This window comes from Lygodium microphyllum, chromosome 30 (assembly GCF_053477565.2).
Source record: "Lygodium microphyllum isolate KBCC chromosome 30, Lygodium_microphyllum_v1.1.10, whole genome shotgun sequence".
In the NCBI taxonomy this organism is placed as follows: domain Eukaryota; kingdom Viridiplantae; phylum Streptophyta; class Polypodiopsida; order Schizaeales; family Lygodiaceae; genus Lygodium; species Lygodium microphyllum.
The window spans coordinates 117,224,631-117,243,660 of record NC_141164.1 but is presented as its reverse complement, the minus strand read 5'-3'; the positions used below and the strand labels follow the sequence as shown (position 1 = coordinate 117,243,660).

Genomic DNA, 19,030 nt, shown 5'->3' with positions numbered 1-19,030 from the left:
CATGTACAAAGTTGAAATATATATATCTATCCAACTTCCATTTTTTGTCGGCAATGAGCAAACCGCTCTGCTGGAAGACCCTTTGTGAGAAGGTCTGCAGGATTATCATCTGTATGCACTTTGACAATCTCAATGCTCTTGCTGTCAAGTACATCTCTAATGAAGTGGTATTTCACCTGTATGTGCTTTGTATTCGCATGAAAGACGAGATTGCGTGCTAGCATGATAGCACTCTGTCTATCACAATGGAGAACATGTAACTCTGTAATGCCAAGCTCTCCCACCAGACGTAAAAGCCATAAAGCCTCCTTGCATGCCTTAGTGGTAGCCACATACTTTGCCTTTGTAGTAGACAATGCAACGCACTTTTGTAGCCTAGAGATCCAAGAGTCTGCTCCTCCCGTGAAAGTAAACACATACCCGAAAGTGGACTTTTTGGACTCCGCATGACCAGCATAGTCTGCATCCGTAAAGCTAACGACAGATGCCTTCTGCTCTCCAAAGCAAATACACAACTTCTATGTGCCTTTGAGGTATCTCATAATATATTTCACTGCTTCCCAATGCTTTTTATCGGGGTTTGCCATGTATCTGCTAACCACTCCCATTGCAAAGGCAATGTTAGGACGTGTAGCAACCATAGCATACATCAAACTGCTAACAGCTGAAGCATATGGTATCTTGGCCATTTTAGCCTTCTCATCATCAGATGTAGGGCTGTCCTCTGTACTGAGTTTCACATATGGAAGCAATGGAATCCCAATTGTTTTTCCCCCCTCCATATTGAAACATTGCAAAACCTTCGAGATATACTCCTGTTAAGATAGATAGAGTAATCCTTTTGACCTATCTCGGAGTATTTGCATGCCAAGAATGTTATTTGTATCACCAAGATCCTTCATGTCAAAGCTGCCATGAAGACTTTGCTTCAGTAAGTCCAAGGCATGAGTATCCCTGCCAGCAATCAGCATGTCATCTGCTGCCTTTTTGGTGTACAAGCAGTGATCCACTTGACTTCTATGAAAACCTTGAGATTGCATGAATGTATCAAACTTATGATACCATGCTCTTGGTGCTTGTTTCAGGCCATACAAACTCCCTTTGAGTTTACATACCATTTTCTCTTTCCCTTTTTCAACAAACCCTGCGGGTTATTGCGTATATATGTTTTCATGTAGATCACCATGTAAGAATGCAGTCTTTATATCCATCTGTATGAGCTCCATATCTTTAGCTGCAACCAAGCCGAAAATGGTTCTCAAGGTAGTCTTCTTGACTATAGGAGAGAAGATCTCATCAAAGTCAATTCCATGTTTCTGCTTGTACCCTTCTGCAACCAATCTTGCTTTGTACTTTGGTGAGGAACTAGAAGCGACCTTCATCTTGTAAACCCATTTGCATGGAAGTGTTTTCTGCCCTTAAGGCAATTGCACCAAGTCCCAAGTACCATTTTTTTCAAGAGATTCCATTTCTGACAACATGGCTTTATACAATTTCTTGCTGTCCTGTCTGTCCATTACTTCCTTGAAGCAAGACGGTTCACCACAGTCTGTCAACATGACATAATCAACCACATTGTTTGCACCAGGAATGAATCTATCAGGTTGTCTAGTGGCCCTAGATCTCCTAACCCAATGATCATTGTTTACTGGCTATTGAGCATTTTCAGTTTGCTGTCCTGGCATTTCAGCTTGCAAATCAGCATTAACTGCTTGCTGTCGTGGCTGTTCTAGCACATGTAGTGGCTCATTATCATGGGCAATAGCTGGCTGATTATTTCTAGCATTATTTTCTGCATTTATAGGTTCATTTACAACAGGTATTTGCTGTTGTACAACGGGCACATTTTGCTGTCCAAAAGGTATTTCTTCCCGGAATACAACCCTACGGACCTCCTCAGTCCTTTCGGGCTGTTTATTCATGCGATCTTCCCCAAAGATAACATCATTGCTGCGTACTACTTTCCTTTTCTCGGGATCCCATAATCTATACCCCATTTCACCCTCATTGCCATATTCTAGGAAAATGCTTTGACAGGACTTTGGCTCAAGTTTGCTGCGTTTTTCTTTACGGATGTGCACAAAAGCCTTCAGCCAAACACTTTTAGGTGAGCATATGAAGGTGGCTTGCCCGACCACGCTTCTTGAGGAACTCCCTCCCCAACCCCCTCCCCCCAAAGACCTGTTTGGTGACCGATTAATCAAGTGTACGATTGTCATAACAGCCTCTGTCCAAAAACCATGGGGTAATGCAGCATGAGATAGCATCGTACGGACCTTATCCTGTATGGTCCGATTCATACGCTCTTCAATACCATTTTGGGGTGGATTATGAGGGGTAGTGAGCTCGCTCTTTATCCCTTTGCTATCACAAAATGCTTGAAAGGCCTTGGACACATATTCCCCACCATTGTCAGAGCGAAGATACTTGAGTGTCTTATTAGTCTGATTTTCAACCAATGCCAATAATTTTTTAAACCTGTCAAGCATTTCAATCTTGCTACGAATAGGGTAAACCCATACCTTCCGTGTAGCATCATCGACAAAGGTCACAAAATATTTCTTTCCCCCTAAAGATAATCTTGGCATCTGACATACATCGGAATGTACTAAACTCTAGAGGAGAAGATTTCAGTGAAAGAGACTTTTTATGAAACGTCTGTGCATGTTTACCATAAATACAATGATCACAATGCTTAAAATCAGCATAACGAAGACAAGGCAAGTAACGAAAACGAGAGAGCACTTTCATTCCAGTTTGACTCATGTGTTCCACCCGGCCATGCCACAAAGAAACACTTGGCTACTCCGTCACGGCAACAACATGATCACTCATACTAGATATATGGAGAGGATATAAGGTATCACTTTTACAACCTCTAGCAATCACTCTAGATCCCTCACAGATCTTCCATTTCCCATCACCAAAGGTGGTATGAAATCCATCGTCATCTAACTGCCCTGTGCTTATCAAGCTCTTCTTGAGCTGAGGTATATGCCGTACATGCTGAAGTGTGAAGACAGAACCATGCTGAAACTGTAATTGCACACTGCCAATACCTGCAATGTCACATGCATAGTTGTCCCAAGATGGACAATACCATGTCAATCCCCTGTATAGGCAAAGAACGCCTCACGATAAGGGTGACATGAAAGGAAGCACCTGAATTGAGAATCCAGGTATGCATGCCATCATCTGTATCTACAAGTAAAGCATATGCACCAAAGTGTGAAGAGACAAAGAGTATGTCATTCCCACTGTCATTGTCATGAGTGTCTATATTCACCTCTTCAATTTTGACACTGCTTTTCTTAGGTTGACTCTCTTTCTTTTTTTCCTTGCTATCATCTGTCTTCTTGCCCTTCTTTCTTCCATTTGTAGCAGTTACGTTTAAAGTGACTCTTCTTGCCACAATGATGGCATTCAACATCTTTGCCACGTGATTTACTGCGTCCCTTGTTATCAGATTTGCCTTTCTGCTGTGATCTACCCCTAGTATGCAAAGCACTGGAAGACCTATTGGATCCATTGTTTTGCCGATTCATTTCTTCCATGAGTAGAGCACTCTCTACATCAACATACAAAAGAATCGCATTAGAATTGCTCATAGCAGTCTTGAATGTATCCCAACTCTCTAGAAGAGTGCAAAGCAAGAATGTAGCCTTAAATTTTTCATCAATCAAGAACTTCAAGGCAACTAGCTGGCTGAAAATGGAGTTAATCTCACTCAAGTAAGTAGACATTGCTGTACCCTCTTTCATACGCAAATCCATCAGCTTTTTCAGCCAATACACTTTACTCGTAGCACTCTTTTGTGCATACAATTCTTCCAGTCGAGTCCAAATAGCATATGCAAAATCCAAACCTTCAATGTTAAACAGCAAGGCATTAGAAATCGATAGCTCGATGGCTGAGCATGCAAGCTCATTTAACTCATTTCAATCACACTGTTTCATATCTGTGGGTTTTGCCCCTTTTTTTTAAATGGGCTTTGCTTGCTTCTTTTGCAATAGGATATTGTAGCATTGTTTTTGCCAAACTGCAAAGTTAGGTGCTCCTTCAAGCTTCTTTATGTGCTTGAGATTACTGCTGTCACTGTTGCCAGCCATGATTTTCAGCCCAAATGTGACGAACAAATTCAGCAAATGCAGGTTCAAATTGTCACACAAGTGACCAAGGTACAAACAAGTACCAACCAACAATAAATGACTACGTAGAAGCAGGAATTTCAGATCTGTAAGTAAATTCTCAGAAGCACCAAACCATGTGCTACAGCATTCCACAACTGATTACAGCTGTTCCAAGGGCAAATACATCACATTACATGAGAAGTTCCAAATTTTAGCTACAATTTCTATTGTACATGTAACCACGGGCATAAAATTTGACACGCACGGTCAAAAGCCCTAAAATATTTGTGCTCAAAACATTAACCATACATCTGAACTGTCTCTAACATGCATAGAATAGGCCAGTTTTGCCAAAATAGAGCAATTTCAGCAAAACCCCCAAATTTCACTAACCAATCCATAGTTGCATTCGTACTACATATGGACTAGTTCGTTTCGTAGTATGGCTCGTACCGTATGGTACGGTACGTATCCATACCATTTCTTACCAAAAAACATGCTGACCATACAATATCTTCCAACTCCTAAGCCTTATGTTTATTATCATAATTCCAAGTCTCTCTCATCTTACTATATGCGGATGACATAGTTCTCATCTCCAGCACGCCTGAAGGGCTACAATGCCAATTGAAGGTACTACAGGCCTTCTACCAGGATAAAGACCTCAGCATGAACCTGGGGAAGACCAAGGTCATGGTGTTCAACACTTCAACCTAATGGATTTGACGGTCAGTAACCCCCTTCACGTACGGCGGGGAAACCGTAGAAGTGGTCCGAAGATGTGTCTATCTGGGGATTACATTTTCAGGACCAAGATTCACTTTGAGAAAGGCAGCAGCAGATAGATTGATGCAAGGCTATGCAACCCTCGGATCCATGGAAAACCAATGCACCCGCATACAATTCCAGGAGCCCCTTATAAAGCTTTGGCTATTTGACACTCTAATCACACCGGCACTCTTGTACGGGGCTCCCATATGGGGATCCAGTCTCTACCACACGAGGAGGGCCATACAAGACCAGCCACTGCCTCAAGAGGAGGCCACCTATGAGGGATGGGAGCAGATGGAGAGACCCCTAGTACTTATGATCTCACGGATGATTCGGACCAAGCCCTTTGTGCCACACGAGATCATCAGAGTAGAGATGGCGGCACCGCCCATTGTAGCTGAGGCCCTCTTCCAAATAGTGGGCTTCTTGCATCGACTATGGGACTTGCCCTGGCATCGGTACCCCAGACTCGCGTTGGAGTTGTCCAAACAGCTAGCACTGCAAGGCGACACTAAATGCTGGTATGCCCGAACAGAGACCTGGCTACGGCTACATGGCCTACACATGGACCACCTCCCCCCACTACAATACAACCTAGATTGCCCCCACCTGGAGCTCAGCTGGGAGGAGGTGAACTGTATCATCAGAATGGACATCATTCAGCTACACACGGCCAAGACATGGGTGATTCCTACAGAAGACCTAGGGACAAAGAAGGCTTTGTTCCAGGATCACTTCCTGCATATATCTCCGGATGCTTCATTACCCGCCCAAGCTACATAGACACACACTTGTCCCATGGAATCAGAAGCGCCATCGGACAGATCCGTACATCTTCACACCAGCTATGGGTTGAGACAGGTAGATATGGGGCCCACCCCCTCCCTCTAGAAGATCGGATCTGCCAAATCTGCCAGCTCAAGTTGGAGATAGAAGAACACTACATATGTAGGTGCTCAGCGTACTTCGAGATCCAGGAATACTTCCACTGCCTGTTCAGAGAAGGATTTGGGCCACTTTCCAGAGTGGTGGATTTCAAGGACAAGAGATGCCTTGGGCTCTTCGTGCTGGAAATACGGCGCCACAGATACCACCTCCATTGGACCTCGGAGTAGAGATAGGGAGCCGCTCAATGCCTACTCACAGAATTCTATCGAGAGCCAACTACCATCCCCACCCTTGAGCCCCCACCAGCCCCACCGACCTCTCAGCCACGAGGGACCACCTAGCCATAGCCACGGCAAGAAGCAAAGCCCGGCGCCCACGCCCAACCGGCCCCTGCCCCCGCAGGAGGCACATGTCAAGGATACAAGAGATACTATGCCGCCACCAGAGGGCCCTACCTCGCCGATTCAGCCTCTTGATGTTAGATAGGCCCATGCGGGACATTTTAGGATGACCAAGCTCCATGAGCAATTCCACACTATACGTGGAACACTATGAATTGTACCCAGCCTATATACCACCTTGTACCTACTCAATTAGTTTATCATAACATTAGATGGTAGCTTTACTGGGACTTGGAAAGTTTCCCAGTTTTGTATGTAACGTTTTGGTCTCATAGGCCACCTTGGCCTTTCGTAGACGTTAATATAACTTTCTTTCTTTCTTCTTTCTCACATACACACACACACACACACACACACACACATACACACACACACACACACACTCTCTCTCTCTCTCTCTCTCTCTCTCTCTCTCCCAACTTCCAAGACGAGTATGCAATTCCAAGAGCATCCCTCCCCCCCTCCTCTCTCTCTCTCTCTTCGATACACTGGTCACATCGACACTACTTTATGGAGTACAGATATAGGGGCCCAGTATTGACCACTGTAGCAGATTATGGCGCACTTATGATGGATGGAGGTCGATGGAGAAACCCCTAGTGTCGATGATATCCAGGATGATCAGATGTAAGGCCTCAATGCCACATGAGATCATCAAAGCCAAGCTAGCAGCTACACCGATTGTGGTAGAGGCCCTCACCTGATCGGTCGCATACGTACATAGCCTATGGGACCTACCCAAACATAGATATGCATGGTTGGCCCTTGAGTCCTCCTGGCAGCTTGCCAGAGAGGGTGATACTTCATGTTGGTATGCATCGATGTCGGCCTGGTTTGAGTTGCATGGCTTTAGAATGGACAAGTTACCCTCCTTCCAGTACTCGATGCACCTTCTCTTGATTTGAGCAAGTTAGAGATTCACAAGATCATTAGGATTGATCTTACCCAGTTCGATATCAAGCGGACATGGTTGATGCCAGCGCAGGAGCTAGGGACAAAGATGGCTTTCTACCGCAAGCATTTCCTTCATACTGCAGATGATGGATTTATAATTCGCCCGAGATACATGGACACCCACCTTTCCCATGGGATCAAATGTACTATTGGCCGATTGCGCACCTCCTCACATCAGCTAGAGATTGAGACTTGCAGATATAGATCCATCCCATCAGAGGAGCGCATATGCTAGATATGCCAATTAGAGCCAGAGACAGAGGAGCATTATATTTGCCGTTGCCCAGCGTATTATGAGGTCCGTGGTCGTTTCCACTGTCTCTTTAGAGACGGATTTGGACCACTATCCAAAATCATGAATTTTACCGATTGACGATGCCTTGGCCTCTTTCTTCTTGAGATACGACGGCTTAGTGACATGCGCCTTAGGACTACAGTTGCTCCAGGACACCGAGACCCTCCACAGAGGCAGCTCACAGACTTCTTTGCAAAGGAGACTCAGAAGTCTTCAATACAGTTACAACCACAGTCCACACGAGAGCCTCTCTCACCACCACAGTCCACACACAGACAAGGAGTACTGATTGATCGAGCCGTTCAGCTTAGTCGATCTAGATGTCCTAGGCCTTGACACAGACACCAATGACACCTTCATAGGCGGATATAGGGGATTATTGCTCCGGCCAGAGCTAGGCCCTTCATACCCACATGAGATTGTATGAAACCAGCCTTCCTTCTTGGAATGGGTGGTGATAACTTGATTTAAGAGTTAATTACAGCAATAAATAAATGCACATAAAATGAAATACACACTTTACCATAACATTCTTGGACAATAGACACCCTATTGACCCCAAAATTGGCGCCCCTTGTGGTATTTCTTTAGCTTTCATTCAATTGGAAGGAGTACAACTTGAGATTCTTCAATCTCCTCCTGCTAACCAGTTGCTCTTGCTGTCATAAATGACCAGCAAGCCTTTTGGGTCATTTGCCCCTTGATTCACCCAGGACTTCGTCTCCAATTTGACCCTTGGCTAGCCAAATGTTGCCCCAAATCAATTTGGAATGGGCTGGCTCCTGAAATCCCTTGATAATCTTCAATTATCAGCTGCTGATTTCAGTCCCTTGAGCCTTCAATCTCTGGCACAGATCCCAAGGTGGCTACTAAACCATACTTTCTGCTGTAAATTAGGGTTTACTGCAGAAATTACATATTAGCTTACCAAAAATAGCTGAGATCTTGTCCGAATGGCTAAGAATTGCTGAGAATGGCTGAGCATAGGTTGAAGGAGATGAGAGAATGTTGTAGAGAGAGAGAATTTTGAGATTTGTCACGAAGAATTGATCAAAATTTGCTGCTGTCCTGTTGTAGCAGCCCCAAACGGATGCTCCAACAACAATAGGAGCATCAGAGACTGTGATCTCCAGGAGAAAGTGCATCAACAGCAATTGCCAGCTTCCCAAGGTCAAGAATATGCAATCTCCATCACCAAAATGGTCTCCAATGGCTGGGAAATGGCCCCAAAAGCTGGCAGCAACAGTCCAACACCTCTTTCCAACAGCTCCAAAATGAAAAAACGAGATTTCCCTCTCCCTTCAGCCCTATTTAGCCTTTCCCCACTTGCATGGAAAAGTTTTGCCAAGTGGCAGCTTTCTTAATCCATTTTCAGCAATTTCGAGTGATTTAATCAATTTTCATAATTAATTAATTCTGAAAATTAATTCAGCCCTTAATCCATGCCAAAAAATTGACCTTGCCTATCCAAAAATTAATTGGCTAGGCCATTTGCAACCCAAAGTGGTCCCATGCATTAATTGACCCTTGGACAAGCATTAATCCATTAATTGATGCCTAGTCCCTAGTGTCACCACTGACATTTATTGGCCAATTAAAGGTCCTAGGGGCAAACTGACACCAAAATTCACCTAGAATCTAACAAGTGTAACTTGCTACAACTTTTGCCTTTGACACCCATCTTTTTCATAGGGTCCTTCGGCCTTCAACTGTGAAAAAGTAGCTTGCACCTCACATGTGCAATACATGTGCATCTTTTAATTGCACATTTGATTAATCCTTTAATCAAATGTCAATTAAATGGAAGCAAAGCATCAAATTTTCACGTCCTCGTGACATTGTATCATTTGGAGCTCATTGTTACTAGATAGAGCTCTATGTTTTACACATAGCCATAGTTAGTTTCCTTTCTTATTTTGCTTTGTGCTACATATTTTGCCCAAACAGTTGTACCATCATACACATGATTGTAACTCATGGTCTCATAGGTCATTTTGGCCTTTTGTAGACGTTAATATATCATTTCATTTCATTTCTCTCTCTCCAAACTGTCAAGTCTCTCTCTCTCTCGCTCTCTCTCTCCCACACACACACACACACACACACACACACAGACACACACACACACACACACACACAAAAGAGTGAAGAGCTTGTTTGTCCATCCAACCTAAACTTTGCTTTGTTCTTTGATGTATTACATATACACTCCCATCTGTCTTCTAGTAGTGCATTGCGTATGTTGTGCATGAGGTTTTCCCTTGTTATCCTCATGTATCCTATTAACTCAAATGACATTGCTATTTTAGCTCTAAACATGTGTTCTATTATCTGTAATCCAAAATAACCAAGTTTTTGTTTTTTTTTTAGTACTAATATCATATCGTACCTTATAAAATCATGAGGTACCAATTAGTACCGTATGTTATCGTACCATACCATATCGTACCTTTTGTATCTGACAACCTTGGACCATTGCCCAATTGCATTAATACATATTCCCAAAAGGATAGACTGGGCAAAATTAATAAAATTTCATAAAATTTTGCAAAAGCCCCAAATTTTTCGGGTCTAAATGTGTACCAATGTCAGCCAATTTGACTCAGCTGAATAGAATTTCACCAATACGATAAAAGCCCCAAATTTTATGGGTCCAATGTTGAAAAATTTCACTTAGATGAGAAAAATTTCAATAATTTTAGCGAAATCCCCAATTCAAATGCGCACAATGTCTGTAATTTTTGACGCAGATGCCTCAATTTTGCATGAACAGTACTGAGTCTGGAGAAGCCCCAAATTTTTGGGCCAAGATTGCACAAATCTGATATTTTGTGCTTGCGTGCGCGAACCTTGGTTAGAGGGAGGAGTTTGAAAAAAGTTTTTTTTAAGAAAATAAATTGTTTGAAAGACGGGTCCATTGACCCGTCAGGACTGTCCTCGCCCCACTGGTCCTGTTTGTTGCACGTCCCGTTGAAGTCGCCCATTGGTCGCTATCTGACGCTTGGCTGCCGTCTCCTATCGGCAGTGTCCTTCGTGCAGCCCCGTCACGCAGGTCGTTGCCTCCAGCCCCATCACGCAGCACTGTTTTGCAGAAGTTGCCTGGTTCACGCCTGTTGTCACCTGCCTGCCAGGTCAACGCCTGTTGTCGCCTGGTTAAAAAACGACTTGTTGGGGTTTCTGGACTGTCGATTGATAGTGGAGCACACACACGTGTCTGAGATCAGTGGCGACCTGATGATTTCGCGCGAGCGAAACACTAGAGATGTCTCGCACGGACTCCGAGGAGCACGAACACCTTAGCTGAAGCCTTGATACCAGTTTGTAGTGACGCGGAGCACGGAGATCGAGACACTCAGTCCTTGCTAGTAGCACAGAGAGTGAGAGTGAGAGAATGCAGAGTAGTCAAGAGAGTAAACACGATTTTTGGGTACAATGACGGGTGTACCACTTTAGGTTTTTAGATAGATATATATATATGAAAGTACAAGTGCTAAGGTTGTGTTCACACCCGAGCACATTTAAAAGGCACGTGGGCCTTTATTCCCAACAGGCACGTCACCATGAAAAGGCCTTAACAAACCGACATGAAAGACATTGTGTATCTGCCAATGTTGAGGTAATTTCAGCCAATATGCCGCATTGGTGTCCAACAACTAGAAGGGCCTAGTATCTTATACGCAACTTCGGATGTAGTCTTTCTCTTCGTTTCATCTTTTTCAGCCTTGTCTTTTCAAAATGTAGCAATACATAATCACCCTCTGCAAAGTGCAAAGCACGTCTATGACGTTCAGTTGCCCTCTTTTTTTTTTTTTTTGTGATCTCTAAAGTGCATACTTTATCTTTGCATAGGCTGCATCCAAGTTTATTTTCCAGATAATGGTCAGCCCCAAAGATCTTATCCTTAGTTTGCAAGGTAGATGGTATCTTCTTGCCATCCTCAACTACCTCAAATGGAGCTTTGCCAGTGGAATTATGCAGTGTATTGTTGTAAGCAAACTCAACCAAAGGCAAATACTTCTCCCATTGTGTCTTGTGGTCTGAAAGTTAGTGCCTCAAAAGATCTAACCCTGTGGAATTTGCTTTCTTAGATTGACCATTTGGGGATGGAAGGTTAATGAGAATTTCAGCGTGGTACCCATATTCTCAAATAGCCCCTTTCAAAATAAACTAGTCATCCGAGGGTCTCATTCACTAATGATTGACTTTGGCATACCATGATACTTAAAGATGTGCTACAAAAACAATTGTGCCATATGATTAGCCTTTATTTTCTTCCTCACTAGAATGAAATGGGCTTGTTTGCTAAACCTACAAATGATAGTTCATATCCCATCATTCCCTATAGGTATTCTATGAAGCTAAAAAATAAAGTCCATTGCAATGCTCTGCCAAGGCCTATCTGGAATAGGCAAGGGTTGTAATAATCCTGGCATCTTTTGCCTATCATGCTTTACCTTATGACATATGATGCATATCTTGACAATTGTTCTACATCATGCCTGAAAGTTGGCCAATAAAAGAAATGCTCCATTGCCTTAATCGTGGCATCAATACCTCTGTATTGTGCATACGGAGGAGCATGACTTTCGGTGATACCTTTGGGCCTTAACTGCTTTGTGACACACAGTCATCCATGCATCATTAAAAATCCATCTCTTAACACAAAGTTCTCATACCTTTGGCCATTGCACAATTGATTATAAACATTAGTAAAGTCCAAATCAGCAACATATTACTTTTTCATGTTATCCAACTCAATGTGATAAACCATGTTGACGATTGAAATTTATGGCTTACGCGACAGTGCATTAGCCACAACATTCTTTTTACCATCAGTATATACAATCTGAAAATGAAACAGAGAGAGACAAATTGTCCATCTCATATGCTTCTCTGACAACTGTCTGTGTTAGAAAGCACCTCAAAGTCTGATGGTTTGTCTACACTGTAAAATCAGTCTTCAATAAATAATGTTTCCACGTAGACCGTGCATGAATTACAGCCAAGAGCTCTTTCTCATGGACCTGCAAATTCTTTTTTGCACCGTGGCGAATTCTACAAATTCTTTTTTGCACCATAGAGAATTCGGCTCTCATAAGTCACAACTCGGCCATCCTGTATAAGAACAATCCCAATGCTATTACCACATGCATCACACTAAACTATGAATGACTTCCTTAGATCGGGCAACAAAAGCACTGGATCTAAAGTCATCTTTTCCTTGAATCTTTCAAATGCTAAACTGCTGTCTATCTAAATGGCACATCCTTCTTTTGCAAAGCATGCAATGGAGATGCAATTTTAGCAAATCCGCGTACATACTTCCTGTAGTAAGAATATAAACCCAAGAAGCTGTGGATCTCATGCACATTTCTCAAAGGTGGCCATGATCGTATTGCCTCAACCTTTGCAGGGTCCTTGTAAATATCATCGACCAATACAGTATGCCTGAAAAAGTGGAGTTCATGTAAAAAGAATTCACTTTTCTTGTCATTAATAACCAGTCTATGCTCACATAGCTCATTGAACACAATGTCCAAGTGTCTTCTATGCTCAGCCTCATTCTTTGAATAGACAATCCTGTCATCAAAGAAGATGTCCACAAATCCTCTGTGTTGCTTGAAAATACAATCCATTATTTGATTGAAAGTGGTAGGAATCTTCGTAAGCCCAAAAGGCATGACAAGGAACTCATATAGTCCAAAAGATGTTTTGGAAATTGTCTTAGACACATCCTTCGGTCTAATGTGTATCTGATGATACCCACTTTTCAAATCTATATGGCTGAATATGATTGTCCCTTGTAATCTATCCATAACATCATTGATTTGAGAAATCAGAAAGTGATTCTTTATTGTGATCTTGTTTAGAGCACGATAATCAATGCACATACGCCATGAACCATCCTTTTCTACACCAAAAGCATTGGAGAATAAAAGGGGGATGAGCTGGGCTGAATCAGCCCTTTTTCTAACAGCTCATTCACCTAACTCATAATCTCCTCTTCTTGGGCTGTACTTTTCTAGGGATAAGATCTATACCACGATCTTCTGGCTTTTCAGGCGGTAGCTGTCCTGGAAGCAATCAACATACATTTTTAGAAATGACATGCGATCCTTCTCTAACTTAGACATGTTTCCAATATTCTTACTATCATCTTTATCCTTCGTATAAACCAAGTACGCTAAAAGATGATTTTTCATTACTTTAGAAATGGCAACTGTAGATACAATAGGGACAGATTCACCTTTTCGACTTTACATCAAGTGTGAATGCCTTTCCCTTATGTTGAATAGTGAACTTTTTTGCATGAGAATCAATCACTATATGCATACAGTGATACCATGGCATATCAAGCAATACATCACAACTCTCAAGTGGAGCAATGAAGAACTCTTTGCTGTCCACATATCTTTGTATATGCAACTGAAGCTTTCAAATGAGTGGTGTAATAGGCTTTGCATGGCCTTTACATACCATTTCAACTTCCCCCATGGGTCCTATCTCATCCTCTATAATGCCTAGATGGGTTGCCATGTTAACATAGATGAAGTTGACACATGCATCATTATCAAAGAAAATCAATGTATGTCGATATCATCATCATTGGGTTGATCACTAACAACATCGGGCACCAATCCTATTGATATTTTGGACATCTTTTCTTTAGAATCACTCTAATTTCTGATTTTCCATCTTGCTGCTTATTGGGACGCTCCCTTGGTATGTGACCCTCCTATTCACAAATAAAACATTTATTTGTAGGCATTAATTCCCAAAGTTGTGCCAATGTTTTTGAGCCCTTTCTTTGTTGTTTTGGTCTCTATTTAGCCTGATTTTCAAATCTGCCCCTTTTCTCAGCCTTAAATAACTTTTTATTCGGCTTCTCCCCACTCGCTAGGAAGCTTGAATCCTTCCATGTAGGAAAGCATTGGCTGTAGTAGGAGTCTCTATAAGTTGAGACATGCCAGACATAGTGGGTTTAATGCGAAAATCCCTAATTCCTTTGGGCAACCCAAAGATGTATTTTTCCGCTTGCTCATGAAGGGGTATGGGGCGATAAGAAGTAATAGGCAGCAATGTATCCCAAAATTTCTTATTATATTGCTCTAAATTCTTGCATTCCTCAAGATCCAGCTTATTCCAAGTTGTCATAATGTCCATCTCAAAGGTATTTGTCAACCAAATCGATGCAAACATTTGTTTGAATCATACCCATGTTGATGGTACTCTACCTTGCATTAAAAGAGTGGACCGCCACTGCCATGCATTCCCTTCCAAGAAAGTGGCTACCTTTTGAATCTTTGAGGACTCAATGAAATTCCTCCTTGAATAGATTGCATCAAACTGCTAAATGAAAGTTAAAGCTTTCAGCCTATCTTGTGTACCATTGAAGGACTCAAACTTCATTGCTTTTTCCACCCTCATCATAGTCCTTTGTTGCCCCTTTGGGTGTCAAGTTGTCATACATTGGCTATTGTAAAAAGGGTGCATTTGCTGAATTTACATCAAAACCAACACTAAATGGAGCATTTGCATGACCAAAACTCATTTCTTGAGCCCCATAAGCATTCGGGGGTGCATATGCATCACCAATCATGCTACTTTGTGTCCCAGGCATCAAACCAATGTTGCTATACATAGGGTTTTGCACATTTTTAGCCATACCCAAATACATTGGGCCTTGCACACCATGCATTGGCTACTACATACCATAGAGATTTATGCCATACATTCGTGTATGTACCATAGGGATTTATGCCATACATTCTTGTATGCAGTCCCTCTCTTACCATAGCATGAAAAATCGTGCTTGCACCAAAGTATCTTGGTTGTCCATCATAGCATGCATGCTCCGTTGTCTAAAATCCATTGGATTGGCACTTCTATGATGACCTTGCATTTGCATTCCTTGCCCTGTAGGTACCAATTGTTTTGTTTCATTAGCATCTTTGGGAGCTTCAAATGAAGGCTTTGACATTATCTTTGGTGCATCTTGTTGTCCCGGAGATAATGTCTTTTTCTTCTTGCCTTTTGCGTCCTTCTTCGGAGCATTCAAGAATCGGGTAAACTGAGAATCCTTTGCCAATTCAGCAAAGAGATTTGCTGCTGTCCTCATCCAATTCTTAAATTGGTCATCGAATTCCTTTTCACTTTACTGGTCATCAGTCTCATTATGCCTTTGAAGGTCCTGCATCTTGTCCAACAACAACATTTTGGATTGCTGTCCATGGTATGACCGTTGTCCAAGATTAGACATTGATTTTCTTCATTCCCATGTGAATGTTCATACTGGCAGGCATCATTATTGCTTAATTGCATCTCACTGTATGAAGACATATTGCTTTAATTTCTCAGCTAAGAACAAAAATCAGCACTAGCACAAAGCTTTGGCTTGCAATCAGGTGCCTTGGGTCCACCAAATCAAGGGATTGGGTGGTATCTTGGCAATGGAATCATGCAACCAGTCTTCCTTCTTAGAGAGGGTGGTGATTCCTTGATTAAGCACTTAATTACAGCAATTAGTAAATAAACATAAATTGAAATGCACAATTTATTTTAATAATTTTGGACAATAGACACCCGGTTGGCCCCAAAGTTGGCGTCCCTTTCGGCAATTCTTTAACTTTAATTGCTAATGTATTGAATGCAAGTTGAGATTCCATAATCTCCTTTGCTGATCCAAAAGCCCCTTCCTGTACATACAATCAACAAGCAATTTGGGTCAATTGTCCCTTGATTTTCACCTAGGAATTGCACAAATGGAATCATCAACTGGCCAAATGTTGCCCCAATTTTCAATGGATGGCATGGTATCCGAAATCCTTGTCAATTCCACAAATTTCAGGTGCTGATTTCAGTGTACGATGCCTTCTCTTGTTGGCACAGATTCTGAGGTGGCTGCTAAATCCTAATTTCTACAGAAGTTTACGGTTTACAATAGAGATCTCTTTGTTGCCCACCAAATTTGGCTGAGATCTACTCAAAATGGTTGAGAAATGTTGAGATCTCGTGAGAATGGGCTGGTGAAGGTGAGAGAAAGCCAAGATGAGAGAGAAAGCTGATTTTCTTTGTGAGAAAACCCGAAATTTTACCTACTGCCTACTCATGCAATCACCTACTACTAGACACCTCCAAAATGTTGTCACCTGATCAACAATGCTGTTGCCAGCCCTTGGAAGGTGACTCCTTGCTATCCCCTAACTGCTGAGGCCCCCAAATGGCCATTTTCTGTAGAAGCAAATTGTTGTTCTCTGATCAAAAAATGGATTAGCAGCTCTCACTCTCTCTCACTCTCTCCCCTCCCTCCCCAAGCTGTGAACTAACTGAATGGTTGAGACTAAGCCCCCAAAAGCGTTTTTTCAGTTTGCATGGGCATTTTGGTCAAGTGGCAACCTTCTAAATCCATTTTTCAGCTTTGTCCAGTCATTTAATTAAATTTTAAAATTAAATAATCTTAAAAATTAAATTTAGCCCTTTTGACCTTGCCTAAAATTAAATGTGCGCATCCATAATTAAATTGGCTAGGCCATTTGCAATTTGGAGTGGTCCCCAATCTCCGTTGACCCTTAGATTGACATTAATTAATTAATTAATGCTAGTCTCTATTGTAAAGAAATACCCTGACACAGAAACATAAACAATAACCGTACGACAAAGCACAGACTAATAAAAGAACCCAGTTAGGGTTAGGGTAACTTAGAGACAATGAACAGAGTGAATGATTGAAGTGATAGGACTACTGAATATACGATACTCATGTAGCAAACACACTATGCAGTGAATGAATACTGTACCTTGAACTCTTGTATCTCAAGGATCAGGGCAGGGGTAATGAGCTGGAGAGTGTGTCGTACTTTGAACGGATCCCAAATCGCAGCAAGGCAGCCTTCGAATGTCAAACACCAGTAAACGCAGCAGTGAGAAGCTGGATCTGATGCAAATAGCAGTGAGGAGAGAGAAAGATTAAAAACGTAGGTAGCAGGTTAGAGAAAGACTAAAAACGCAGGCAAGACAGCTTGCAAGAGAGAGAAATACTAAAAATGCAAAGAATTCATGTTATTCATTAAATTCTTTGGTTTACTGTAGGAGAGAGAAAGACTAAAAACGTAGGCAGGATAGCCTACAGGAGAGAGAAATACTAAAAACACAGATTGCACGAGAGAGAAAAACTAAAAACATAGGCAGGACAGCTTGCAGGAGAGAGAAATTTGCCAAACACTGGCAGAACAGCCTGGCGGCAGCCCGTAGGAGCTGGCAACTACTGGAGGAGAGAGAAAATCGCCAGTCGACACTTGTAGCAGCTGGGCGACAGCCTGTAGGAAGCAAATGCAGGGCTGTGATGACGTGTAGGTTGTATGGTAGCAGGTTTGTATAGGAATAGTAGTCCCTTGGCTGGAATCAGCTCCAAACTGTGAAGAGGGCTGGACATTAGGCACCAACTCATGGAGACAACAATGGGTAGCTTCAGTTGAGATGTCCTCTGCGAACGGGGTGTGGGCAGGAAGCTGAAACACCTGAAATCTGCAAAAACAAGATTGAGGGATGAATGGAGGGCAACATATGTATTTATAGAAAGTTTGGGCCCTCCCAAGTGGGTTTGTGCTTATGGGACACATAAACTCTCTAGGATCACGTTTCTTTTAAATAAACAAGGTTTCTTCATTAATTAAGCATGTTTTGGGGCTGTTTAAGTAAAGCTAATGCATTTTTAGCTAAACATCCCCTCTCAGGCCCAACAACGATGCCATGTGAATAGAGACCAGCCAAGCCCTTTCTTGGTTTATCTGTTACCCCAAGGCGTCCCACCCCAAAGCAGCCAGAGCATTGGACAAAGGGTGCGCGTCGGCTGCCTAGTGGCCTTTTTTTTTTTTGCAAGTAAAATGTGGCTGATTATATTACTCAAAAAAACTGATTACAACGGAATGTTCATGCTCAACAGACAAGCTAGAGCTGATGCAAAGTCACAAATACATAATGTATACAAGCCTCTCAAGGTGGTCTGGGGGGAATGGGGGCAAGAAGCCATGGGAGGGGGGGGGGGGGGGGGGGGGTGTATCTCCAACTGGGGCTGCCTGCTTGCGTCACGAAAAACAGGTCCTGGCAGCCTGAAGTGCGCATGAAATGACCACGAAGCTCTTGACGAGCCTTGGACTCGCCCTACATCTGATCCCATCAGCCGCGGATGAAGTGGATGGAGGTCTAGAGCTCTGCTAAGGTCTCGTGTACTGACAGTCTCTCTCCGCCGAAAGCCTCTTGACACCGCGCCTTCCAGATATGCCATCTAGTGAGGCTCCCTATGATCTCCCATACCTCTGAGCGGTCTGCTGTGGGCTCCAGTACCTGTCGGATGGGTAGAGCCTCCAAACCAACCATTGCACACGACCCTGCCTCGATAATGAATATTGTGTCTTGCATCTCGGCCTCATACAGAAGTTGACGGCCTTGGCTGCCTGCCAGCCAACAAAAGGCTCCCCATGAGATACATCCAAGGGTGGGTGCTATACGGCGAAGGATGCAGCAAGCTCCTCTCCACATGAGTTGCGCCTCCTCACATGACCAAAGGTAGTGCTTTGGGGTTTCCAGAGGCT

The 19,030-nt window shown here is 42.7% G+C and overlaps 1 protein-coding gene and 1 pseudogene across 4 annotated transcripts in view; both read left to right on the top strand.

Moving 5' to 3' along the window:
- Positions 1-19,030, top strand: part of ISI1 (binding protein) — a 111,257-nt gene that overhangs the window by 58,340 nt on the left and 33,887 nt on the right. The window lies entirely within an intron of this gene.
- LOC148010267 (uncharacterized) lies at positions 6,775-7,775 on the top strand (annotated as a pseudogene).